General features: G+C 47.5%; 1 pseudogene; it reads left to right on the top strand.

Moving 5' to 3' along the window:
* The first annotated feature begins 517 nt into the window (after window positions 1–517).
* Window positions 518–2701, top strand: LOC123162456 (probable flavin-containing monooxygenase 1; annotated as a pseudogene).
* Window positions 2702–9352: the final 6651 nt, after the last annotated feature.

Genomic DNA, 9352 nt, shown 5'->3' with positions numbered 1-9352 from the left:
TGTGTGGCGTGATTTGTCTAGTGGGGGCACCAAGCTAAGCGTGCAAGGAGAAGTTACGTAGAAATAGTGCCCGTGGGACACACGAGTAGGATTACTGTACCAGAAGACTGGCCGGTGACTTCCTTTGCAAATACACGAGTTTAATTGAGCAGCCACCCAGTCTTCTCAGCCGTCGACCAAAGATATTATTTTTTGTGGTTAAGTAACCACTTGTGCTGGTATCCATGAAGCTGGTCCAGATTTCATCCGGAACAATACTCCAGCCAAACATCCGTCAATGTCATGTGAGTGTCGTGGCATTCCTTAAACGTGGAGAAAATTTTGGCTCCATGTCGCCACATGAATGCGCCGAGCACAACGACGGCGACGGATACAGTAGCAGCAGTTGAATAATCTTTAATTCATATTTTTCTTGTTTAGATTTGGAACGGACAATTCTACCTTGCTCTCTCTCTCTCTCTCATCGCCCAGCAGCTATATATACACACAAATCGGCGGATCGATGGATAACACAAGCATGGGCATGGGCATGGAGAACAAGAGCGTGGCCATCAGGCGCTGGCGTGAGTGGGCTGGCGGCGTGCAAGCACCTGCTGGAGCGCGGGTGCCGGCCGGTGGTATTCGAGGCGGACACCGTCGTTGGCGGCGTGTGGGCGCACACCCCGGACTGCACCAGGCTCCAGACCGAGTGGACCATGTACCAGTACACGGACTTCCCGTGGCCGGATTCCGTCACGGAGGAGTTCCCGAACAACCGCCAGGTCGCCGCCTACCTCAATGCCTACGCGCGCCGCTTCGGGGTGCTCGAATGCATCCGATTCGGGCACCGCGTTGCCGGGATGGAGTACGTCGGTGTCGCCGAGGAGGAGGTGGCGGCGTGGGACGAGTGGGCTGGCTGCGCTGACGCATTTGGCTCTGGCAACGGCAAGTGGCGCCTCACGGTGGCCGACGCCCAGGGTCAGGTGCAGGTAAAGACTAAAGAACTAGCACTGCTAGAAATTTCGCTCCTAGTTAAAAAATTTCACATACGGGATTGTTCGTAAACTTTCATTTCCTTCCTCCAGGTACACACGGCAGACTTTGTGATTCTTTGTATTGGAAGGTTCAGCAATGTTCCCAACATACCTAAATTGCCTCCTGGAAAAGGCCCGGAAGCATTTGATGGAAAAGTGATCCACTCCATGGACTATTCCAAAATGGGTAGTCAGAAAGCTAAGGAGATGGTCAAGGGCAAGCGTGTGACTGTTATTGGCTATGGACATTCGGCCCTTGACATCGCTAATGAATGTGCAAGCTTGAACGGTACAAAAGTGCAATGCTTCATTTTGAACAAAACTTCATTTTGCTCACACAAAGGACAATATATCATATTTAGAGTGTGTTCACCGAAGCATTAGTATATCCATTTTTGTTCATCATTCCAATTAAGAAATTTATGTGCCTTGTCTATAATGCTTATATGGTATTCATTTTATAGTTTGCGGCATAAAAAATGAAACCTCACTAATATAATATGTGCATGACTTATTTTTTTTTAGGTACTGAGAAACCATGCACAATGGTTGTCCGAACCAAGCAATGGGTCTTACCGGACTTCTATGCTTGGGGTATCGACATATCAAAATTATATCTAACTCGGTTCGGTGAACTCCTTATTCATAAGCCTGGCGAAGGCCTCTTCCTTAGCTTGTTAGCTACCATCTTGACTCCATTGGTACGGCAACATTTTGCCTTTATTTATACAAGTTACAACCTTAATATTATTTAAAGTGTAAATGTTTGTATTTTTAGACTTAACACCTAACAAGTCTATCCTCGTTTTGTGTATGAGTAGAAGTTGATGTTTTCAAAGTTCGCCGAGAGCTACTACTCCATTACAATGAAGAAGCATGACATGGTTCCCGACCATAGTTTTTTTGAGGGGATGGTGGGATGCTGGGTTGAACTTGCACCCAAGGATCATTACAAGAATCTAGAGGAAGGCAGCATCTTGGTTGAGAAGTCAAAGACCTTCAGCTTTTGCAAAGAAGGTGTGCTAGTTAAAGGTGAATCTACGTTGGTAAAGAGTGACATAGTTATCTTCGGAACAGGATTCAATGGCGACCAAAATATCAAGAGCATGTTCACATCGAAATACTTCCAGAGTATTTTGAGTGGCTCAACATCCATGACTCTATCACTGTACAGGTCATCACCGATTTTCATTATTTTATTTACTTCAAGTATCTCTGAAAAGTTTCTAATTTATTTGGTATACATTTTCTCACAGGGATTGTGTACATCCCAACATTCCACAACTCGCAGTCATCGGATATTCAGAGAGCTATGCAAATCTCCACACCTCAGAACTACGGGCCAAGTGGCTAGCACATTTCATGGATGGTGGATTTAGGTTACCGAGTATTAAAGCAATGCATAGGGATGTCCTAGAATGGGAGAAGTTCATGAAGCGGTACTCTCATGGCGGATTCCATGCATTCTGCATTGGACTTTTGAATAACTGGTACAAAGATAACCTATGTCGGGACATGGGATGCAACCCAAGAAGGAAGAATGGAATTTTTGCTGAGTTATTTGAGGTCTATGGTCCAAGTGATTATATTGATCTTCACCCTAAGTAAGGGTAGATCTTAACTAATTATTCCCTTGTATGGGTTTAATTACTAGTATATGCTTGTTCCAATATGTATCTGCTTCTCGAATACTATATTACCTGCTGGCTTATTATTTATCACAATTCAATAAAACGTGTTGTCATTCACCGTTCCCTATGTGAAATGACTCTATTGATATTCGTATATAGACTAGCAACTTCATACAGTAGCAGTAACAACATACATCTAAAAAGATCCCTTCATTACAACTAAAACCATCAAAAGCAATTATTTTTGAGTACCTTTAGGTGGAGGATGTTAACAGCCACATGTCCGACATGCCACAATTAAAATAATGTCGATAATAAACATCATTATAACATATATGAGTAAGATAAAAGAAATCCTACTAGTCGAGCCTTAGCAACAATCAAAATGCACAGCTGGAAGAGCATCATATTGATGGCACCAGAGAGAAGACGTTCCATGCGGCAGAGATGGTGGCCAGATCTGCCTCTGAAAGAAGATTGGTGGACACATAAGTTCTATGGACGAAGGAAACAATACACAATTACCTATTACAATCTTGGACTCATCACTAATTGTCAATTAATGACGGCAACCTATTAGTATTCAAGTGTTCTGCCCTATCGGTTAGCGAAGGGACTTATGGTCCGTCTATATTCAAGTTATCATATTCGAAAAAGTTATGGTTATTCTATATCTACATCAATGTAAAAAAGACAGTAACGAGTCATCTCAAATTTAGCAGTATCACATAAGTAACTTGCAATTACTATCCTACCTAATATGATGTGCAATTAATATTGTACCAAATATCACTGTGCATTACACGTAAGCATTTTCTAGTTGACAACGGGATAACTATTCTTTTTCTTCACGTCCTATTTTCTTTTTTTGGAATTTATTTAGTAGGTAAATAAGGAAAGTCAACCAATGTTTCTTTGTGTGATACTCTTCAAAGAGAAGCTCTACAATGAACTTGTGCATTTGTGAGTGTGGCAGTGTATTCCATCCCCTTTACCACGGGTCTCATTCCATCTCCCTCTAAGGCAGGTATAAAGTATCGAGTCCCCTGAAATTGCGCCAACTCTTCTTCCCAGCATATATAAAACAATATAGAAGCAGTGATCACGTTAAGCCTTTACCCTCGTGCAAATGAAAACACGGCTTCTGTTCAACACATCGCAATTTCTTGACCGTTTGCTGCATTGCACCTCCCGCGAAATTGTCGGGCTCAGCACTGCGTCAACAACACGTGTGAAGGTTGACACTACACAATTTAAAAAAAAACACAGTGTAAGTCATGCAGGGGAACTTAATTACACTAAGTTTTTAGCCTCAATTTTGGAAGAAACATACTACAATGTTTTAGAAATATGTTACTAAGCTTAAGACAACCTAAATAAACTGTTTTAAGACAAGCTTAATGGTTCCATAACATTAATGGATCTTTAGTATCAGTTAGGTGGTTTGAATTATACAGGTTCATCAAACTATCATCGTACGCACCACAATCTCTATTAGTGTTTCTCTTTCTCTGCCCTATAACTTGGCTGCTAGGGTAAATTCTCTTTTCTAAGCTTCACCAGCGAGCCCGCCGATTCCCCTACCATCTGTCTATCACTCTGGCGGCCAGTGGTGGTGTGGGGCATCCTGGTGCCCCATGTCGGGTTAGTGTTTTAGGTTGGGGGCGAATGGCGGTGTTTCTTCTTCGAGTTTGTCTTCCAGGCTCCAATCCTCCATGAGTTCGCCCAGAGTAGATTAGGGTTTTCTCCTTGGGGAAGTGAGATTACGGTTTCTCGTCATGTGGCGAGATTTGGTGTCAGATGCTTTAGATCTATTCAAGGGTTCGCTGACAACGAGTGCGTCTCCAGGGCGCTAATCCTCCGGGGCACGTGCATGAAGACTTCCCGATTGTCATCGACAAGCTCAAGCAGGCTCCGATGGGGGGGGGGGAGCGAACGACACTTTGGTGGCTCGTCCTGGCAGCGGTAGGGGTCGTTTGGTGGTCTCGAAATCTTGATGTAGTTGTTATTATGTTTGAGTTGGTTTATGTTTCCGTTGAACTTTGGTAATATATTGATAATATATCTGAATCATCTTTGAAAAAAAGTCAGGTCGTTTCCATGGTTGTCGAGTTGTATGCGTGTTTGTACTAATGAGTGATTTGTCTAGTGAGGGCATAAAGCTAAGAGTGCAAGGAGAATCGTTAGAAAAAAATCACGGGAATTTACGTAGAAAGTTGGCCGTGAGAAGAGTCCTTGGACATATGCGTGTCATGGTGCCCATGAAGAAAGCAACTTTGCCGATACAACCGAACACATACGAGTAGAATTACTGTACCAGAAGACTGACCCGTGACTTTCCTTGCAAAATCGACGTCGTCCCTGTTGGACTACTCTTGTACTCCCTCCGTCCGGAAATACTTGTCATTAAAATGAATAAAAGGGGGACGTATCTGGATATATTTTAATTCTAGATACATTACTTTTTATCCATTTTGATGACAAGTATTTTCGGACGGAGGGAGTAGTATTGTGCAGCCACCGAATTATCATCCAAAGGAGAGCCACACCGTCCCCGTCGCCGTCGACCAAAATTTTCATCCGGAACATTACTCCAAGCAAACCGCCGTCAATGTCATGTGAGCGCGGTGGAATTGATGGGAAACGTGAAGAAAACGATGGATCCATGTCGCCACATGAATTCCGAGCACGGTAACGGCGACGGCGACCAGAGCTTAATCAACGGAAGGTCTGCATCGACTGTCCACTGGACCACCGTTGGGACCAAAGACAAGGTCTTAGAATTTTTGTACCGGAGGACCGAAGGACCGACTCCCGGTTCAACGATACTACCACTATTGTTCAACTAGTATTGCCTGTCCCTATTTAATAACTATTGCAAAGTCGAGAATATCTTCGTCGACCCTCTCCGCTGGGTCTCCTTTGGACATTGCCTGGCTCTCTCCTACACAAGATTTTAAATAGCGGATAGCGGGCTAGTAGCAAATAGAGGTCCGCGTAGTGTAATGCAGATAACGGGCGATATTGCGGGCGCTATGTCCACGTGGTGGATTCGTCAAAATACAATATTATTGTGTATGTTTCTAGATCATTGGTCGTCCGCTCCAGCGCCTCTCGTCGCCTCCCATGCGGGCGGCTCGGGAGGGCACAGCCGCCGTCGCCGCATAGTTTCCATCCAGCGCCCTTCTCCCCCTATGCAGCTGCCGATGGTCGGCGCCGGCAAAGCCCGTGCGTGCGACGGTGGCGGCGGAGGGTGTCTCCTCCCTCTCCCGGATATGCGGCAGCGCGGGCATCCTGATCTGCGGGATGCGGCCCTTTCGGCGGTGTCGCGGATCCCGGAGGCGGCGAGCTCGCGGCGGTGCACAGGCGCCCAGATCCATCGGTGTGGGACTCCCGGCAGCGTGCGGGCTCCCGGCGGAGGCGAGATCGGTCGACGGCGGGCTTGGGCGATGGTGTCGGCCATGCAGTGCCGGATCTCGTCGCTCGTGGTGGATCTCGCCACTCCGACCTTCGTGGAGGAACCTGGACCTGGGGCGGCGGCCTCGTTAGGCATGACGATGGCGTCCTCGGCTGGTGACGTTCGCGGGGGGTGGATGGACGATATGTTGACCGCGTGGGCGGTGACTTGCCAGTGGATTTCCTCCGCACTGCGGGCCTTCTCCCGTTACACTTGGTGGCTTACGATCATGGTCGTTGGCCCCGGTGTGTTTACGGGGGCTGGTAGAGGTGGGATCGGACCGGAGGAAACTCTGGATGACTCGTTCATCCCGACGGTGGCGACAACCAGGGTCGCCGTTCTCCTACTTGCAGGCGTCGTCGAGGTCCTGCTCTCTACCCCGACCCCATGCCCAGGCGAAAACCCAAAATCTCTTTAGATTGGGCGGCGGCGGCACGGCGTGTGTCATATCCTTCTTGGAGGCGCCGCCTGGGGCGTTTGGGTGCTTGGTTAGAGGAACTGCAGGCGGAGGGGATGGGACCAGTGGCAGCAAGTGGTGTTCGCGACGGAGGAGCGACGTGGCATCTGGCACATCGACATCAGCGGGTCTTAGTGGCATGGAGCATCGGGGTCTCGCCGGTGGGCGTGTGATGATGGACGAGCGCAGGATGGTGGCGTTGTTTGGCGTCGTGGTGGCGTCGACGGCAACTAGACTGGGCAAAGTACATGCAGCAGTACAACACTGGAGATGGATTGGTGGCAGGTGGCGGCGGCGGCCTCATACCCGGCAGGCGTCCTGGTTGAGGAGTGCGCCGGACTGGTGGGTGCCCCATACCTGGCGGGCGTCCTGGTTGGGACCTCAGGTCTTAGATGTTAGGTTTGGCTGTGAGAGGTCTGTTTGGTATTAGGCCCAGACTATCAGCATCCCTTCATCAACGGGATAGGAGTAGTGATACATGTTTCCTAGTGGTGGATTTAGTCTTACTGTTGTATGACTTTGTAAGGTCTTGTGTGAATAATTAATAAAGTGGCCGCATGCATGATCCAGATGCAGAGGCCGGGGGTCCTCCTCCTTTTCTAAAAAAATAATTTCTAGATCATTAACAAAAAATAATGACATTTAATTTGAGCAATAGCGGATGTTATTGTGGTACCGCTATTGCAGACGCAATAGCAGATGCTATGTCTGCTATTTGAAACTATGCTCCTACATTCCTTGTTTATAAAGGATTTTTTATTGGCTCATAATATGGCAACAACAAAATATTGCGGCCTAACTTCTTATTATTGAAAAAATAATGTCGCATTAAGAGAATATAAACACTGTGAACAAACACTTGGCTTTTGTAAGATAAGGATGCATACAACAAAAAACAACACACACATTTTCCTCCTAAAAAGGAAGTTACATGTTTTCATGTGCGCCCAGCGGGCAGAGAGGCCCTTCGCGCCATCTGTCTCGCGGTGGCGCCATGGGGGCTCTCCGAAACGATACGAGTTGTCTGATCGGCCCGGACGACCCGGCTGAGTGGTCCATGACGGGTGGACCACGGGGACACGCCCCAGGCCACTATCACTGCGTGGCGGCCAACGTGTCCGCAAGAGCCCATTGCGCTGTGTTGCATGCGACGACCAAGCCGGACCCACCAGTCGGCGTGTGATGGGATCACCTATTACTGGTAGGGTCAAGTACCTGACATCTATGGCCCACCCGGGGTCCCACACCATCATTGATAGGTCCCTGGACCACTGGCGCATTCAGATGCGCATGACAAAAAATCCACTTGGATACACCAAAGACACTTGGATATTTTCCCTCCAGTCGGCCCAACCAGCAGCACTCGAACAGAGGAGGCGCAAGGACAACGTGGGAACTACAATGGTCGGGTAGTCCTAAGTAGGACTTCAAGTGTAGTCATGGCTACTGTTACCTGTAACTGTTCGTAGTTGTGGTTATTAACACTTGTAACTGCCATAGTTATAGCCATTAATTCACCCTTGTAACATGGGAGAAAAAGGGCCGCGACACAGTCTATATAAGCCGCCATCCTCCTCCATGGCAAGGGTTCAACATCCATTGTAATCACACACCCCAAGAAAAAACAAGCCTCGGGGCATGAGACATAGAGTTGTTACCTTCTCTGAGAGGGGCCCAAACTCACAAAAACCAAGTGCCACACATGCGTTGTAGCTAGGCTCTGCACCTTATTCATACCCCTAGTACTCATTGTCAGGATCGTTGCCTCGACAGTTGGCGCCCATCATGGGGCTGCGCGTCTAGCGATTGTCGGTCGTAGGTGGAATTCATCATCGTCATCATCATGATTCTTGGCGGTGAGATCCGTTTCGGAGCGCTCAGCTTCGTCACCAACAATTCGGCATGGCTCCAGCAAGCCCCAATGGACGTGGAGCCGCTGCCCATCCGAGGCGCGTGATACGTCTCCAACATATCTATAATTTATGAAGTATCCATGCCATGTTTATAATAATTTTATATGGTTTTGGTATAATTTGAATGGAACTAACCCTGATTGACGTTGTTTTTAGCAGAACTACCATGGGGTTATTTTTTGTGCAGAAATAGAAGTTCTCGGAATGGGCTAAAAATTTACGGTGATTTTTATGGACCAAAAGGAAACTCCAAAGCTTCGTAGAAGGACCAAGAGAGCCATGAAGACGCGACAAGCCTGGTAGGCGCGCCCTAGGGATTGGGAGGGTCTACCAAGCTTGTCACTCCCTTGTGGGCCCCCTTGATATGAAACCAACGCCAAAAATTCATATAAATATAGAAACTTCAGAAAGAAACCTAGAACTTCTGCTCCACCAAAATTCCCTCCTTTGGCGGTGGTACGTCTCCGTTGAAGAGGTGTGGAGGCACAATGCTCCCTAAGAAGTCACTAGGACCACATTATTCTCCTCGCGCCATCCCACAATGCAAGATGTCGTGATTCCACAAGCGGTGCCCTTGAAGGCAGCAACTGGAACCTTTACAAACAAGGTTGGGACTATCGCCACAACTTAATTGGAGGCTCCCTACACCACCACGGAGCTTCACCTCAGTGGAATGTGGCTCCAAGGTGACCTCTTTCATCAAGAGTGCCCAAACACCCAAGAGTAACAAGATCCACAAGTAAAATTATGGGGGGGGGGGGTCAATTTTCCTTTGGTGAAAGTGTAGATATAGGTTTCCTTCCTCAATCCCTAGCAAATCAAAAAGTTTGGTTGGCCAGAGAGAGAGTGCAGGCAAGAAAGCTCTGAGGGCATCAATGGAG

The sequence above is a fragment of the Triticum aestivum genome, chromosome 7B (genome assembly GCF_018294505.1).
Source record: "Triticum aestivum cultivar Chinese Spring chromosome 7B, IWGSC CS RefSeq v2.1, whole genome shotgun sequence".
Lineage (NCBI taxonomy): Eukaryota > Viridiplantae > Streptophyta > Magnoliopsida > Poales > Poaceae > Triticum > Triticum aestivum.
Note: the sequence above shows the minus strand (reverse complement) of the source record. Positions and strands in the feature narration are given on the sequence as shown.